General features: G+C 43.2%; 1 protein-coding gene across 1 annotated transcript in view; it reads right to left on the bottom strand.

Annotated features, from left to right (window-relative positions):
• LOC126292265 (luciferin sulfotransferase-like) overlaps positions 1-19,724 on the bottom strand; it is a 248,781-nt gene that overhangs the window by 173,753 nt on the left and 55,304 nt on the right. Inside the window, exon 2 of the mRNA XM_049986165.1 lies at positions 5,325-5,396. The gene's annotated coding sequence lies outside the window, so the exon portion shown is untranslated. The remainder of the gene's footprint in view (positions 1-5,324; positions 5,397-19,724) is intronic.

Below are 19,724 nucleotides of genomic sequence, written 5' to 3'. Positions count from 1 at the left end.
AATGTAGAAGGTTGCTATGTTAATGGAGAATTCAAAGACTTTTATGTTTACCAGTGCTTCCAATGTAATAAAACAGTTGGTGGCAAAGAGTTTAAATGTTTTAAAAAAGGCTTTCCAAAGAAAGTTGATTGTAGCTATATTGAAAGATACACGTGGTCTGGTTATGAATCAACTAAGATATCTTGTAATTGTTCATAATTTTAATAGGTGATACTGTTTATAAATTTAAGACAAATGATGAATTCTGTAGGTGGATAGCATTTAAAAAGAACAGTTGTCACACATTCATAGCTCACTATGTAAAAGGTTACGATTCACAATTCATTTTGAAGTACTGTGTTGAAAATACAGTAAGGCCATACAACATTTACACAGGAACTAAACTGATGCTATTGGAGGTCAAACAGCTGGGCATAACAATTATAGATATCAGTAATTTTGTACAAGATACACCTAGTAGTTTTCCAAAAACATTTGATTTGAAAGAATTGAAGAAAGGGTACTTCTCATATTTATTCAATAAGCCAGAAAATGAAAACTACATATAAGCGATTTCTGATACTGAATATTACTGTGTTGACACTATAAAGCCAAAAGATAGAGAAGCATTTCTGAAATGGCACAGCTCTAGAGTTACAGAAAATGATGTGTTCAATATGAAGAAAGAAATTAACAAGTACTGTAATTCTGATGTAAATATTTTAAGAAGTGGTTGCTTGGAATTAAGAAATAGTTTCTAGAGATAACTAACATTGATCTATTCTGTTATTTAACTATCGCTGGAATTTTCATGGCTATTTACAGATCTATAATTAATGATCGTTTAAAATATTCTTTGCAAATATTACACTCAACTTGTTTCTCTCTTGGATTATTACTTCTTTCAACAAAGATGTCAAACTGAAATTTATCGAACACATTAGTCATATTTATAAAGATTAAAAGTTTAAAAGATTATTAAAATTTTGTTCGATATAAATGGACACTCTACTGAAGAAGCTCAATAATGCAAGAAGTTCTAATCTGTTTAAAAAGATTAGTGTGCTTGAGGTAATGATTGGCATTACATTACTGATTGTGAACGTTTAAAAACTGGGCAGAGGGAGAAAATTTCTCTTGAGCTCGATAGTAAATTTAGAATTATTTTGCCAGAAAGGTTCAATAAAATAATAAGTAATTGGGACTTTCAATTTTTTAAGGATGGTGATATTAAACTAAAGTATAAAGGAGTGAAGAGGCCTAAAAATGATAATGAGTTTCATGGTCTGGAGTTAGTTGTGTAGCTGTAGAATTTGATTGAAAATTTTTATTTTTTTGTGAGTGTGTTAGCTTGCATCCATTAAGCCTAACTGTTTATAAGAAAATGAAAAACATATTAAATTACCTCCAACTGCACCAGTCCACCAACTTACTACTAAAAACATAGGTACAAAGAAGGTAACAGTGAAGAAACCATGGGTAAGAGAAGGAATACTTCATTTGATTGATGAAAGGAGGAAGAACAAAAGTGTTCCAGGAACCTCAGGAATGCAGGAATACAAGTCGTTGGGGAATGAAATAATAGGAAGTGCAAGGAAGCTAAGAACAAATGGCTGCATGGAGAATGTGAAGAAATCAGAAAAGAAATGATTGCCGAAAGGACATACTCAGCATACCGGAAAGTCAAAACAATCTTCCGTGACACTGAAATCAAGGGTGGTAACATTAAGAATGCAACGAGAATTCCACTGCTAATTGCAGAGGAGAGAGCGGATAGGTGGAAAGAATACATTTAAAGCCTCTATGAGGGGGAAGATCCACATGATGTGATAGGATAGGAAAGAGGAGTCGATTCAGAAGAGATAGGGGATCCAGTACTAGAATTATAATGTAAAAGTGCTTTCGAGGACTTAAAGATCAAATAAGGCAGAATGGATAGATAGCATTCCATCAGGATTTCTAAAATCACTGGGGGAAATGGCAACAAAACGGCTTTTCACTTTGGTGTGTAGAATGTATGAGTCTGGCGACATACTAATCTGACTTTCAGAAAAATATCATCCACACAACTCCAAAGACTGCAAGAGCTGACACGTGCGAGAATTGTCGCACAATCGGCTTAACAGCTCATGCACCTAAGTTGCTGACAATAATAATATACATAGGAATGGAAAAGAAAATTGAGGTTGTGCTATATGAGGATCATTTTGGCTTCAGAAAAGATAAAGGCACGAGACAGGCAATTGTGACATTGTGGCGGATAATGGAAGCAAGACTAAAGAAAAATCACAATACGTTCATAGGATTTGTCGACCGGGAAAAGATATTCGACAATGTAAAATGGTGCAAGATGTTCCAAACTCTGAGAAAAATAGGGGTAGGATATAAGGAGAGACAGTTAATATGCACTATGTATAAGAGCCAAGAGCAAATAATAAGTGTGGACGACCAAGAGCGAAATGCTCAGTTTAAAAAGGGTGTAAGACAGGGATGTTGTCTTTCCCCCCTACTGTTCAATCTGTACATCGAAGACGAAATGATGGAAATAAAAAGAAGGTTCAAGAGTGGAATTAAAATTCAAGGCGAAAGGATATCGATGATACGACTCACTGATGACATTGCTACCCTGAGTGAAGGTGAAGAAGAATTACATGATATGCTGAATGAATTGAACGATCTAATAGGTACACAGTATGGACTGAGAGTAAATCGAAGAAAGACGAAGGTAATGAGAAGTAGCATAAATGAGAACAGCGAGACAATATCAGAATCGATGGTCACAAAGTAGATGAAGTTAAGGAATACTGATACCTATGCAGTAAAATAACGAGTGATGGACAGAGCAAGGAGGGCGTAGAAATCAGACTAGCAGTGGCAAAAAGGGCATTCCTGGCCAAGAGCAGTCTACTAGCATCAAACATAGGCCTTAATTTGAGGAATACATTTCTGAGGATGTACGTCTGGAGTGCAACATTGTATGGTAGTGAAACATGGACTGTGGTAAAACGGGAACAGGAGAGAACCGAAGCGTTTGAGACGTGGTGCTACAGACAAATGTTGAAAATTGGGTGGACTGATAAAGTAAGGAATGAGGAGGTTCTGTACAGAATCGGAGAGGATAGGAATATGTGGAAAACACTGATGAGAAGAAGGGACAGGATGATAGGACACCTGTTAAGACATGATGGAACGATTTCCATGGCACTAGAGGGAACGGTAGAGGGCAAAAACTGTAGAGGATGACAGAGATTAAAATACATACTGCAAATAATTGAGGACGTAGGTTGCAAGAGCTATTTTGAGATGATGAAGAGTTTGGCACAGGAGGGGAATTCGTGGCGGGCCACATCAAACCAGTCAGAAGACTGATGAACCCAAAAAAAAAGGGCAGTGCGACTAAACTTGGCGTTGGTGCGCTATGACAGGAGTCAACCGACTCGAGTGCCTTTGCTAACAGCGCAACATCGCCTGTATCGCTACTTGTGGGTTCGTGACCATATCAACTGGACCTGAGATGACTGGAAAACTGTGGCCTGGTCGGATGAGACCCAGTTTCAGTTGGTAAGAGATGATGGTATGCTTTGAGTGTGGTGCAGACCCCACGAAGCTATGAACCCAAGTTGTCAACAAGGCACTGTGCAAGTTGGTGGTGGCTCCATAATGCTGTTAATAGCGTAGGTTGTGTTTACATGGAGCTGACAGGGTTCTCTGATCAACAGAACCGATCACAGCTGAGAATGCCTACGTTTAGCTATTTGGAGATCATTTGCAGCTATTCATGGACTTCGTGTTTCACAAAGAACGAACGATTATTTATGGATGGCAAAGTGCCATACCATTACTATGAAGAAAATTATGGACAGTTCTAGAAAATGACTGGATCACCCAGATCATCCGATATGAACCCCAGTGAACATTTGTCAGACATATTCGAGAGGTCAGTTCGTGCGCAAATTTTGCACCCGCACCACTTCTGCAGTTATGGACTCAATATTTCTGCAGGGCACTTCCAACGACGTTTGGAATCCAAGCTATGTCGAGTTGCTGCACAACACTGGGAGAAAGGATCCCCGACATGGTATTAGGAGGTATTCCATGACTTTTGTCATCTCAGTCCCTTGTGATCGGTCAACTATTCTGATTGACTACTAGAGACAGAGTAAGAGCTCAAACTGAATTGAATGCAGAAGGAAACCTACTGTAAATATTTATGCATTAATACTCAATTCTAAACCATAAAAAACATCTTTGTTTCTCACAAAGTCGTAGTGTCCTAATATATCATGAAAATCAAAGTTTATTGTCACGAAAGCTTTTAGAGCTTCACTGTCATGGTAAACGCTTCTTCAGTGATCTCTATATGTTTTAATAAATCATAAATTTACACTTTATTCCATACTCCATTAGTTCATGTGGTTACCAAAAAAAGTCCAGCTAATTTGAAGCAGATGAGGAGTGTGCATCTCTTCTTTTACCTTCTACACACTCCATCTAGTAAAATATGGTTCCAGCATCCAACTTACTTTTAGGCCAGGAGACAACATACATGAAATGACATTGTATGTATGTCAGAAAGGGGAGTGAATATATATCTAGACTTGTACTCTGCAGGCCCGTGCGGTATGTGCTTAGCATATCAATATCATTTTCTCCCTTTTTATTCCATTCGTGAATAGCACAACGGAATAAAAATTACTTGCATTCTTTTTATGTATTTCTTTAACCTTAGAGTCGCGATCCGCACATAAGATATATGCTGCAGAGTGTAATATGTTTCTGACGCGAATGGGAAATGAGCTCTCAGAATTTTGCTAACCCCTCAGATATGCACATCATTGTTCACGTAACGCCTGTCCCCACTTTTTGTTGAGCTTTCCAGTGACACTCTCACAGTGGTAAAACGAATCCGTGATCATAATCATTCTGCAGTAGCTAAAACATGCATAACGTATATGTGCCTCACTTCCTATATCACCAGCGAAAAATGGGTTGATCTGTATCCTACAGAATGCCATAAAAACCCAAAAGTAAGGATGTAAAACGCTTGCACTGCACAAAGGTGATTGTAGAAGCAAGACACTGTAAACACATATATTTCCTATGAGCTACAAAAGCCAGATAGTCAAATGAAACATGCTTGCAGACTTATATAATATTGAACAACAAAGAAAGTGATGTAACGTCTATACACTTGCTGTTTTCACTATACACTTGTAGTTTTCACTAGAACAAAAAGTCAATGCTTTGCACACATATTTCAAGAAGCCACAATTTCAATGTAAAAAATAACAGATCTTCAGATTTTTAGAGAATTTCTGAAGTAAGATATATGACAAACAACATACATGTTCGGTGAATAGAGCCTGTCGCAATCATTATTCCGGTACAGGCGACAGACGATGTAAGGATAATTTGTCCTGCAAAAAAATCAGAAATTTTTAAAAAAAGTCCACTGAACAGAAAACTTGACTGTTTATGCATTAAGTGGAGAAGAAATATAAAAGTAAATAGCATGACTGAAAGAACAAAAACAGAAATTTCACCAAACCATAATAACAGAAAAAACTACACTTCTGTTCTACCAGTGAGAATAAATTACCTGAGCAATTGGCCAGAAATACAGGATTACTTATCATTTTAAAGAAGCTATAATACGACGGTGTAGGATTAAACACAGAAATTAATTTCAAATATTGGGAATCAAACAAAAACTATAAGAAAGAATTCATTTTTATCTAGCAGCAAAATAAAATGATTAGAATCATGACACTAATAAATTTTATTTGGATAAAAAGTCAAAGGAAAAATATTGCTCACAGTGTATTGATGACTCACAATATGTTCTGAAAGTGACGTTCCTATCTTCAGATGTGAAACGTACCAATCCAATGAGAAATTACACAATACAAAATCTGTAACATTCATCATCCGCAACTGTTAACATAATACCCTATCTGATCAAAAGTATATGGACCCCACTATTTAATTCGAAAGAGGCCATAAGATGAAACTTCCTGGCAGATTAAAACTGTGTGCCCGACTGAGACTCGAAATCAGGACCTTTGCCTTTCGCGGGCAAGTGCTCTAACATCTGAGCTACCGAAGCACGACTCACGCCTGGTACTCACAGCTTTACTTCTGCCAGTATCTCATCTCCTACCTTCCAAACTTTACAGAAGCTCTCTTGCGAGTTCGAGTCTCAGTCAGGCACTCAGTCCTGATCTGCCAGGAAGATTCATATCAGCGCAAACTCCACTGTGGAGTGAAAATCTTATTCCAGGCGATAAGAAGTTACAAGAGTTTGACACGCCATTACAAAAGGAGGCGGGTAGAGCAGTGTTCTCAGTAGAGAAGCAGTGGCAGGAGAATGGGTCGGTCAGATGATTTCAGTGATTTCGAATGTGGACTAGTCACTGGATGTTACCGAAGTAGCAAAATTTCGGGAACATTTCAATCCTTCCAAGGCTGCCTAAGTCTACTGTAGGTGATGTGAAGTGGAAACACGAAGAAACAGCCAAAGCTAAACAAACTCCCGGGAACCTCACGTACAGATGGACGTCCATCGAGCATTGCAAAGACTGGTTGTGAAACAATCGCATGAAATCAGCAGAGATAACGAACCATTTGTGTGTTCCAAAGTGCCTCAATACAGTCCAGGTAATACAATGACCATGTGTGGGGAGTTCAAAAATGGGGTATAATGATGGAGCCAGACATTCCTGAAGTCAAAACTAACACTGTCACTGTGGAGCAAAGAGGGTCGCCACCGGAAAGCACATGACTGGAAACTAGTAACCTGGAGTATGAATCACGTTATACTATGTGTCAATCCTGAGGAGATGTTTGAGGTTCACGAATGCCTGCCATCGTGTGTAGTAAAGAGGAGCTCTTGTTGCAGGACGAGGATGTTTGTCGAGGTTAAGATGTCGTCTCCTTATTGCAATCGAGAAATGTGGAAGGATATGAATACATTTTAAGGCGTTATGTAGTGCATACTGTAGACTAACAGTTCAGGCATGATGACTATTTGGCATTGCGCTTTGGTGACAAGCCAAACTGTCAGAAAGCATTATCTGTGAGGCAATGTTTTCTGGACAATAATGTTACTGAAATGGACTCACATGCCCAGATGATGATGATGATTGATACATGATTTGTTAATCATAAGTCACTTATATACCACATCTTATATACCATAAAAGAGGAAGAGGGATGGAATCATGGTTGGTAGTCACAATTTATAATTAAGACAGTTTACTGACACTACAACTTTTAAAAAAATTGACAACTACAAATTGTGGACAAGCCACTAGATAAAACTTTGCAAATAGAGTTAGAAACTCAACGTACTGAGTACTCTAACAAACAATTCCAAATTAAGAAAACAGAGTTACTGACAAGCTTGAGAACTTCAAACACCAATATATTACTTCCCTCAAAATAGATATAATGAAAAATAGTAACCCTTTATCTTTAGATATAATGAAAACAATTACAGGTAAAGGGTGGCTTAAGAACAATTGAACACTTGTACCAACCTAAGATGCCATTACATAATATGATAGAACCATGTAAATAAAAAAAAACTTCAACAGAATCATTGATCTTTAAAAAATAAATGTTTAAGTGCTCAGACGTGTTAAAAAATTACTAGAAAAAGCTCCACAAGAAGCTCAGCAGATGCTACACAGTTCAAGGTTTAGCCAGTTGCCAGTCCCTAATATTTAAGAAAACATGTTCATGTACAAACAGGTTACATACAATATATGTATCTACCAGCTTAACCCGCCTTGACGGAAGGAAGATAAATACTAAACTTGGGAAGGCGATATGTGAACAACTCTGCTTGTGACCAAGTTCTTAAACACTGCCAGGCCTAGACCTCGGATGACATTTAACTCCCCAACAAGGCGCTGGCACAATCAAAAGTTTCTGGCCGAATCACAAAGACATTCCAATAACTCTGAAACATAGAAATGCTCGGCAGAGCCTTTGACTCACTTACACATGAACAACTGTATGAATAGAGTGCAGGCTTTTAAAATGGCAACATAAAATCATTTGATTGCAAGAGACACAAAGCACTGAAAAATTTTCAAATAGCGGCCACTATTTAACAAGGCCACCTGAACTCTTTCACACCGTCTTAAGGTTCGACTATGAAAGTATCACCATAATAATGAAGTTTAGAATCTCTGAGTGCAACGGTGAACAAACACAATTACGACGACTCACTCCATACCAGGTACACAATACGATGGAGCGGGTTCCACAGCTTCACCGCTTCCCTTTAAATTTTGTTCCCAGCGAAGTCACAGAACTTGTATCTCCAAGCTGAACATGTCGGCAAAACGGCCAACCAATTTCACACCGCAACGTGTAACGGTCATCACGCACGTTCTGCAGCCGTAGGCACTCGTCTCCCCGCGAATGTCACGAGATCTCGACGGTTATCCATCGAAGACTAACAACCAACTCGCTTCACCCGCCAACCCTGAAGACATGACACTCGAATAGCAAAGATGACTTAGCTCAACCACAATCGATCTCAGCGATACACGAACAAAATAACACTGGCACCAGTTCGCCACAGCTCAATGATGATGACTTGGTTTGTGGGGTGCTCAACTGCTTGGTTATCAGTGCCTGTACAATATCCCAATATTTACGCGTTCTAGACTCGCCACATCCACGAATGATGACGAAATGATGCAGACAACACAAACACCGTCCCCAAGCGGAGATAATCCCCGACACGGCCGAGAATAGATCCCAGGTCCCCGTGATCCAGAGCTGCAGAGCTAGCCACTAGACATGTCCAGAGTCCCGACTGGAAACCAATGGAACATATTTTTTGGTAAGTTAGAGCATCGGCTCTGCACGAGACCCCAGCGTCCAATATCACTACCTCTTCTAGTTTCGGCTCTTGAGCAAGCATGGGCTGTTATTCGTCCACAGAGATTCAGACGCCTCATCGAATGTGTCCCAAGCAGAGATGAAGCCAGCATCAAGGCGAATGGTGGATATATTCTACAGAGTGAGTCTCTAACTATTGCCACCAAGAATAACTCCGAAAGTATGATAGTATCTGAAAAGCTTGTGGGACAGAAGTTGCATGGGAAAATGGGGGCCAAAATATGGCGTTGGTTTTTTGTTGCTAGGTGGGGTCGCTTCAGAGATATGAAGGTCAACTTTTTTTAAAAAAATGGGATGCTATAGTTTGGTACTTATCTTCTGATAGCGTCTATCTAGACAAATCCAATGATGTGTAACAGTAAGGTTTTTGAAGGTCAACGAAGGTCATACAGATGGCATGAACGTCCATTTACAGAAGGTGTTCGAAATGATGACCGTTGGTATCAATGCAGTGCTGCAATATTCTTATCATGGATTGAGTAGTACTTATCACTGAGGAACCGATCGAAGCACATGCTCTGACAATTCTCTCTTCTATATCGTGCAAATAGTAAACATTCTACGAATACGGCGTATCCATGTAACGTGTCTTTGACATGTAAACACCATTTGATGGTTTAGAAATACAACAACACTAATAGGAACGGTAAGACTAGCAAATGTGAATGATGTATTCCTTCTAGGAACAAGTTGATATGGTTCTAATTTACGGAGAATGCCAACGAAATTCAGTGAGAGCTAGAGACTTATACGCTGAAAGATGTCCTAAACGTACTCACACTACGCGTCGTATACACTCCTGGAAATGGAAAAAAGAACACATTGACACCGGTGTGTCAGACCCACCATACTTGCTCCGGACACTGCGAGAGGGATGTACAAGCAATTATCACACGCACGGCACAGCGGACACACCAGGAACCGCGGTGTTGGCCGTCGAATGGCGCTAGCTGCGCAGCATTTGTGCACCGCCGCCGTCAGTGTCAGCCAGTTTGCCGTGGCATATGGAGCTCCATCGCAGTCTTTAACACTGGTAGCATGCCGCGACAGCGTGGACGTGAACCGTATGTGCAGTTGACGGACTTTGAGCGAGGGCGTATAGTGGGCATGCGGGAGGCCGGGTGGACGTACCGCCGAATTGCTCAACACGTGGGGCGTGAGGTCTCCACAGTACATCGATGTTGTCGCCAGTGGTCGGCGGAAGGTGCACGTGCCCGTCGACCTGGGACCGGAACGCAGCGACGCACGGATGCACGCCAAGACCGTAGGATCCTACGCAGTGCCGTAGGGGACCGCACCGCCACTTCCCAGCAAATTAGGGACACTGTTGCTCCTGGGGTATCGGCGAGGACCATTCGCAACCGTCTCCATGAAGCTGGGCTACGGTCCCGCACACCGTTAGGCCGTCTTCCGCTCACGCCTCAACATCGTGCAGCCCGCCTCCAGTGGTGTCGAGACAGGCGTGAATGGAGGGACGAATGGAGACGTGTCGTCTTCAGCGATGAGAGTCGCTTCTGCCTTGGTGCCAATGATGGTCGTATGCGTGTTTGGCGCCGTGCAGGTGAGCGCCACAATCAGGACTGCATACGACCGAGGCACACAGGGCCAACACCCGGCATCATGGTGTGGGGAGCGATCTCCTACACTGGCCGTACACATCTGGTGATCGTCGAGGGGACACTGAATAGTGCACGGTACATCCAAACCGTCATCGAACCCATCGTTCTACCATTCCTAGACCGGCAAGGGAACTTGCTGTTCCAACAGGACAATGCACGTCCGCATGTATCCCGTGCCACCCAACGTGCTCTAGAAGGTGTAAGTCAACTACCCTGGCCGGCAAGATCTCCGGATCTGTCCCCCATTGAGCATGTTTGGGACTGGATGAAGCGTCGTCTCACGCGGTCTGCATGTCCAGCACGAACGCTGGTCCAACTGAGGCGCGAGGTGGAAATGGCATGACAAGCCGTTCCACAGGACTACATCCAGCATCTCTACAATCGTCTCCATGTGAGAATAGCAGCCTGCATTGCTACGAAAGGTGGATATACACTGTACTAGTGCCGACATTGTGCATGCTCTGTTGCCTGTGTCTATGTGCCTGTGTTTCTGTCAGTGTGATCATGTGATATATCTGACCCCAGGAATGTGTCAATAAAGTTTCCCCTTCCTGGGACAATGAATTCACGGTGTTCTTATTTCAATTTCGAGGAGTGTATTTAAATATGTGTGTGATAAATTGAAAACAACTGGATCTTTAACGCATCGGAAACATGTCCGGCAAACGAAAGTTACTAATGAGGAAACGGAAATTGGTACTATTGCCACTGTGGTTCGAGATCCTTATGTAGATCGCATCAAACCGCAGGACAATCTCTCATGAGCCAGAGTACTGTTGTTCGTGTTCTGCAACGCCATATATATCATCCTTACCATATCAGTCTCCACCAAGAGTTAACTGGTATGGATTGTAGGCGTCGCACTGAATTCTGCCGATGGGCTCAACTTCAGATTCAGAGGGATGAGATATTTATTTATTAATTTGATTTTATTTACTGACGAGGCTATATTAACGAACCATGGAAATGTTAATTTGCATAACGTGAATTACTGGGCAACTGAAATCCATGTTGGCTGCACAAGTTGCACACCAAAAACCGTGGTCGGTGAATGTATTCTGGAGGACAGAATTATAAGCCCATATTTCATCAAAGGAAAACTTAACGGTAAGAAGTACACCACATTTCTGCAAGAAACATTAGGTCTGTTATTGGAAGAAATACCTTTAGGAGCAAGGAACAGAATGTGGTGTCAACATAATGAGCGTCCGGCACATTTTTCGCTGATGACTAAAAAGGAGTTGCAGAGACAATCCCCAAATCGTTGGATTGGACGCGGAGGAGATTTGTCGTGACGGCTCGTTTGCCAGACATGACGCCTCTGGATTTTTTTTGGTGGGGTTCGTAAAAGGCATTGTTTATAAAGACGTTCCAACTACACCTGAAGATATGCGAGAGAGAATTGTCAGAGCACGTGCTTCGATAAGTGCCGACTTGATAAGGAATACTACTCAATCCATGATAAGAATATTGCAGCACTGCATTCATACCAATGATCATCACTGCGAACACCTTCTGTAAATGGACGTTCTGCCACCTTTGCGACCTTCGTTGACCTTCAAAGACCTTACTGTTACACATCATTGGATTCGTCTCGATAGCCGCTATCAGAAAATAAGTACCAAACTATAGCATCCCATTTAAAAAAAAAACAAAGTTGACCTTCATATCTCTGAAGAGACCCCACCTAGCAACAAAAAACCAACGTCATATGGCCACCGTTGTCCCATTCAATTTTTGTCCCACAATCTTTTCAGCTCCTATCCTACTTTCGGTGGCAACAGTTGGTGACTCACTCTGTATATTAATGTTCTCTGGCAGGAGTCTGTCGTATAGTGTGCTCGGAACCCAAGGTCTTTTAGCAATAATTCCACACCGAGCTGCAATTCTTCATCTTGTTCGTCAACTTTAAAATTTACGCTCGTTCTAGAAACGAAAGAAATCTAGTTGAGAATCTAACAGGTAAACTAAAACCAGTAATTTATTGGTAATCCAAATTTAATAATTCTGTAAACAATGGAAACCTGAATACTCACTTTGAATGTAATAGTCATTGATCAAAATAGAATTTGCTATATACTCTGGCACATGTGATTACAGAAACAATCTTTCTTAACATGTAGAACTCAGTGAGTGATTTAATTATTTTCAATTTGTTCGCGGCTCGTTGTCTTGCGGTAGCGTTCTCGCTTCCCGCGCACGGGGTTCCGTGTTCAATTCCCGGTGGGATCAGGAATTTTCGCTGCCTCGAGATGACTGGGTGTTGTGTGTCTTTCATCATAATTTCATCCTCATTCGCCGTAGTGGCGTTAAAGGACTTATTCATTACCTTTAATGTGAAGTACTATTAGCCGATATTTGATAGACACTCTTCGGTATTCTTTCAGATAGCCATTACATTCTTTAGACAACTATTATGAATATTTTTCAAGGAACCGATGCACTGATCAGCCAGAAAATTACGACCACTTACCTAATCGCCATTACGTCTACCTTTGGCATGGACAACAGTGGCCTATCTGCATATACAAGTAGCCTACTTCCCGTGTATTTCGGGGAGGGGGCATGAGCTCTGACGTCACGTTCAACCACATCCCAGATGTGTTCGATCGGGTTAAGACGTAGCGAGTTCAGAGGCCAGCACATCAATTGGAATTCGCCGCAATGATCCTTGAACCACTCCATTATACCCCCTGGCCTTGCGTAATGGCACATTATCTTGCTGAAAAATGCCGCTGCCGTCTAGAAACGAGATCGTCATAAAGGGGTGTCTCTTGTCTGCAACAAGTGTGCGACACTCCTTGGCCGTCACAATGCCTTGCACGAAATCAACTGGACCCATGGATGCCCACGTAAACGTTCCCCAGAGCATAATGGAATCGCCAACAGCTCCGTCCCAAACTGTAAATGTCAAAGCTCTGTTCCCTGGAAAACGACGGATTCGTGCCCTCCCATCGGCACGATGAAGAAGGCTTCGGGATTCAGCAGACCGTGCAACGCTCTGCCACTGCGCCAACGTCCAGTGCCGATGCATTTCGTTCGTAGTTACCGATGTTACGGTGTTAACAATGGCACATGCATGGATCGTAGGCTGTAGAGGCCCATTGTTAATAGTGTTCGGTGCACTGTGAGTTCAAAGTTGTACTTCGCCCGGGGTTTAAAGTCTGTTGTTAGATGCGCCATAGTTCACCGCCTATCCTGTTTTACCAGCCTGCCCGGCCTATGAGGGCCGACATATGTATTGAGCAGAGGCCGCCGAACCCCACGTTTCACCTTGGTTTCGCCACGTGCTGAAGACACCCAACAACTAGTGCAGTTTCCCAGACGCTTGTGCCAGGCTCTGGATCATCACAAACTGCCCTCGCTCACACTCAGATAGGCCGTGCGCCTTCCCCATTTTACACACGGACGGCAAGCTCACTGATACTACAAGCTCTTCAGGTGACGCAGCTATGGCCGGTATTACACTATCAAATTTCTTTGTCAAAGATTTGATCAAAGATGTGATCAAATATTCCGTCAAATATATTTGACAAAGATGTTTGACGTAGCGCTAGAAGGATAAAAGCATCCAACAAAACTTGTTAGGTGAGCTTACAGTGGAAGACGTCAAGTTGTACATCAATTACTTAAGAATGGATGAGCATACATTTCTGGATGTGCTCAGTGAAGTGTATCCTCATATCACAAAGCACAATATTCACTTAAGAACTGCTACATCTTCAGAAGATAGGCTCACTGTAACACTCCGATTCCTTGCGACAGGAGAGGGTTAGGTTAGGTTAGGTTATTAGGTTAGGTTAGGTTAGGTTAGGTCATGTCTCCAATCTTCTTAATCTATTTTTGTATTCAGGGTGCCTCACGTTGTAAAGCGCCACATCAGCTTCATAAATCTCTATTAATTTTGTAGTTGTCGGCCACATCAATTGTATTTACCAGCAATGTTTATAAAAACACTACAGACGACAGAACACTACAGCGATGTTAGCGCTCCATGTGGTAAAATGTCACATTGCAGTGAACAGAAGACAAGCGATTTGTTTGATCAAATCTACAGCGAGGCCCTAGATTTGATCAAATATTGGACGACATTTGACAAAGTCCCTATTACACCGTCAAATATCTATGACAAAGATATTGGGCAAAGAAATTTGGTGGCATAATACCGGCCTATCGCCTGGACGGATTTATATCGATAGCAGGTCGGTGGTCATAACGTCGTGGCTGTTCACACAAGCCTCTACGAGAAGGGCTGAAAAATAATCCACACGCGTATTTACTTGGTTTCTGTCCTAAGAGTCGATACACACGTTTTATCTGTTGGTCTGAGCAGATATTCGTATTTTCTGTTCCGTTTCTGCAATGTATAGACGAAGTAAGGCCTAACAAATACCACTCATTATACACTACTCGCAATTAAAATTGCTACACTACGAAGATGACGTGCTACAGACGCGAAATTTAATAGACAAGGTTGACGCCGGAGGCGACACCTACAACGTGCTACCATGAGGAAAAAAATGGCTCTGAGAACTATGGGACTTAACATCTGAGGTCATGTCCCCTAGAATTTAGAACTACTTAAACCTAACTAACCCAAGGACATCACACACATCCATGCCCGAGGCAGGATTCGTACATGCGAGTGTAGCGGTCGGGCGGTTCCAGACTGAACCGGCTAGAACCTCTCGGCCACACTGGGCGGCCCATGAGGAAAGTTTCCAACCGATTTCTCATACACAAACAGCAGTTGACCGGCGTTGCCTGGTGAAACGTTGTTGTGATGTCTCGTGTAAGGATGAGACAAGCGTACTATGACGTTTCCGACTTTGAAAAAGGTCGGATAGTAGCTTATCGCGATGGCAGTTTATCGTACCGCGACATTGCTGCTCGCGTTGGTCGAGAACCAATGACTGTTAGCAGAATATGGAATCGCTTTGTTCAGAAGGGTAATACGGAAGGCCGTGCTGGATCCCAACGGCTTCGTATCGCTAGCAGTCGAGATGCCAGGCATCTTATCCGCATGGCTGTAACAGATCGTGCAGCCACATCTCGATCCCTGAGTCAACAGATGGGAACGTAAGTGTCTCCTGGTCGGAGACCATGGCTGCGGTTACTCTTGACGCTGCATCACAAACAGGAGCGCCTGCGATTGTGTACTCAACGACGAACCTGGGAGCACGAATGGCAAAACGTCATTTTTTCGGATTAATCCAGGTTCTGTTTACAGCATCATGATGCTCGCATCCGTTTTTAGCGAATTCCCGGTGAACGCACATTGGAAGCGTGTATTTGTCATCGCCATACTGGCGTATCACCCGGCATGATGGTATGGAGTGCCATTGGTTACACGTCTGGGTCACCTCTTGTTCGTATTGACAGCGCTTCGAACAGTGGACGTTACAATTCAGATGTGTTACGACCCGTAGCACTACCCTTCATTCGATCCCTGTGAAACCCTACATTTCAGCAGGATGATGCACGATCGCATGTTGCAGGTCCTGTAGAGGCCTTTCTGGATATACAAAATGTTCGACTGCTGCCCTGGCCAGCACATTCTCTAGATCTCTCACCAACGGAAAAGGTCTGGTCAATGGTGGCTGAGCAACTGGCTCGCCACAATACGCCAGTCACTACACCTGATGAACTTTGGTATCGTGTTAAAGTTGCATGGGCAGCTGTACCTGTACACGCCATCCAAGCTCTGCTTGACTCAATGCCCATTCGTATCAAGGCTGTTATTACGGCCAGAGGTGGTTGTTCTGGGTACTGGTTTCTCAGGATCCATGCACCCAAATAGCGTGAAAATGTAATCACATGTCAGTGTGTACTCAACGACGAACCTGGGAGCACGAATGGCAAAACGTCATTTTTTCGGATTAATCCAGGTTCTGTTTACAGCATCATGATGCTCGCATCCGTTTTTAGCGAATTCGCGGTGAACGCACATTGGAAGCGTGTATTTGTCATCGCCATACTGGCGTATCACCCGGCGTGATGATATGGGGTGCTATTAGTTACACGTCTCGGTCACCTCACTTTGTTCGCATCGATCGTGCATTTTGTGTCAACAGATGGGGACGTTTGCAAGACAACAACCATCTGCACGAACAGTTCGAAGACGTTTGCAGCAGCACGGACTATCAGCTCGGAACAATGGCTGCGGTAACCCTTGACGCTGCATCACAGACAGGAGCGCCTACGATGGTGTACTCAACGACGAACCAGAGTGCACGAATGGCAAAATGTCATTTTTTCTGATGAATCGAAGTTATGTTTACAGCATGATGATGGTCGCATCCGTGTTTGGCGACATCGCCGTGACGCACATTGGAAGCGTGTATTCGTAGTCGGCATACCGGCGTGATGGTATGGGGTGCCACTGGTTACACCTATCGTCACCTCTTGTTCGCATTGACGGCACTTTGAACAATGGACCTTGCATTCCAGATGTGTTACGACCCGTGGCTCTACCCTTCATTCGATCCCTGCGAAACCCTACATTTCAGCAGGATAACGCACGACCGCATGTTGCAGGTCCTGTACGGGCCTTTCTGGATACGGAAAATGTTCGACTGCTGCCCTGGCCAGCACATTCTCCAGATCTATCACCAATTAAAAAAGGTCTGGTCAATGGTGGTCGAACAACTGGCTCATCACAATACACCAGTCACTACAGTTGATGGACTGTGGTATTGTGTTGAAGTTGCATGGGCAGCTGTACCTGTACACGCCTTGCAAGCTTTGACTCAATGCCCACGCGTATCAAGGACGTTATTACGCCCAGAGGTGGTTGTTCTGGGTACTGATTTCTCAGGATCTATGCACCCAAATTCGTTGAAAATATAAGCACATGTCAGTTCTAGTATACATATTTGTCCAATGAATACCCCGTAAACAGAACCTGGATTCATTCGAAAAATTGACGTTTTGCCACTCGTGCACCCAGGTTCGTCGTTGAGTACACCATCGCAGGCGCTCCTCTCTGTGATGCTGAGTCAAGGGTAACCACAGACATGGTCTCCGTGCTGATAGTCCATGCTGCTGCAAACGTCGTCGAATTGTTCGTGCAGATGGTTGTTGTCTTGAAAACGTCCCCGTCTGTTGACTCAGGGATGTGGCTGCTCGATCCATTACAGCCATGCGGATAAGATGCCTGTCATCTCGAATGTTAGTGATACGAAGCCGTTGGGATCCAGCAAGGCGTTCCGTATTACCCTCCTGAACCCACCGATTCCATATTCTGCTAACAGTCATTGGTTCTCGACCAACGCGAGCAGCAATAACGCGATACGATTAACCGCAATCGCGGTAGAATTCAATCCGACCGTTATCAAACTCGTAAATGTGATGGAACGCATTTGTCCTCCTTAGACGAGGCATCACAACAACGTTTCACCAGGCAATACCGGTCAACTGCTGTTTGTGTGTGAGAAATCGGTTGGAAAGTTTCCTCATGTCAGCACGTTGTAGGTGTCGCCACCAGCGCCAACATTGTGTAAATGCTCTTTAAAGCTAATCATTTGCATATCACAGCATCTTCTTCCTGTCGGTTGAATTTCGCTTCTGTAGCACGTCATCTTAGTGGTGTAGCAATTTTAATGGCCAGTAGCGTAGATAGATCAGTACAATGGCTGGGAATGCTGCATGGGGCACAGAATGTCTAGCTTGGTTCTATGCCTGTGCCCGTACAAGACGTCTGTTGTACTGGGGCCGATGAATACAAATAGGGGGCGTGGACGGTAGCGTGGATGACTTTTTTATAACAGCATCAGTAACCACATACGTCCCTGAAATATCCTGGCAAAATAATCGTTGTGGATCCTCCTCCATAGCTGGTCTGAATGTGGCCATGTAGAGAAATGTGCTGGGGACACCTGGTCCAGGGAGCAGCCATTACAGGTGTGGCAGGCTTCTTCAAAGTCAGCTTCAATACCAGGCCAATATACGTGCAGCCAGACTAATGCTGTCGTACATGTCATCCCCCAATGTGAGGCGTAGAATTTGCTGAAGGGTGTGGGGCTGAAGTCCGAGTAAGATAACGACCCGGCATTCAGAGTCGTCAGCGGCCAACGTCAAGGCCCCTTTTGTGCCATTGAGCCTACGTTGCATCGAAGAACAATTCCAAAATACCAGACCTGCTTTTTTCGTAAGCACTCCAGTCACATATACTTCACCGCTGACTAAACTTAGTATAGAACAGTGTTGCGCGCCGACAATATGGTTATCTCAGGTGCAGTCAGCACGAAATCGTCCAGGGCTATTTGCAAATGCTGAACGAGTGCAGTATAGACCATTTCCTGTAGACTGAATTTTGCATCGGGGTGTTGGAAAGGTGGAACAAGGCGTATACGTTGGCAAATTGGTCGTGGAGCGAAATTGAGTTTCGTAGTTAAAACCACTTAAAACAACCAACACCACAGCAGACGCTGCGCTGTCTTTTCTGGAAGCAGCTTAGATCAATGCCCAGAAATCAAAATTAATGGCTTTTGCTCCGCTAACAAGTCGAATATCCCGCCATAGAAATACACATGAAATTCTGTCGCCATACATAATTGCTAAAGTCTCCTCCTCAACGCTGTGCATGTGCAGATGTAAATGATTGCAAGATAATTTCCTTTTTAATGTAGAATCCTTTTGAGTTAAAACTGTCAAGGACACCTTCGTTGCTTTCCTCAGGTAATTTCCACGTCTCCACAATGAGATTGCAAAAGTGCTAAAATATTTGATAGACATATTTGTGTGAAAGACCTTTTCTCGGCCAGGGTACTTCACATACGTATTTAGACGATATAGTTATAACAGCAGCGTCACATGCGGAATACTGCATGAGCCTTGAACCCTGCCGGCCGTGGTGGCCGAGCGGTTCTAGGCTCTACAGTCTGGAACCGCGAGACCGCTACGGTCGCAGGTTCGAATCCTGCCTCGGGCATGGATGTGTGTGAAGTCCTTAGGTTAGGTAGGTTTAAGTAGTTCCCATAGTGCTTAGAGCCACTTCAACCATTTTTGAACCTTGAATTCCTTTTCAACCGGCTCTTGGAAAACAGTTCAATGTGCTCAATTAGGCAAGTGCAGTATTGTCTCCCCCAGATTTCAGTACCCTCGCCACATCATGAGTAGCAACAGTATCACTCACGCACGCAGCAAAGTAGACGCAATAAAACAATGAAGAGCAGAAGAAACCTGTCTAATATCGTGTAGGGCCCCCGC

This window comes from Schistocerca gregaria, chromosome 9 (genome assembly GCF_023897955.1).
Source record: "Schistocerca gregaria isolate iqSchGreg1 chromosome 9, iqSchGreg1.2, whole genome shotgun sequence".
NCBI lineage: Eukaryota > Metazoa > Arthropoda > Insecta > Orthoptera > Acrididae > Schistocerca > Schistocerca gregaria.
Note: the sequence above shows the minus strand (reverse complement) of the source record. Positions and strands in the feature narration are given on the sequence as shown.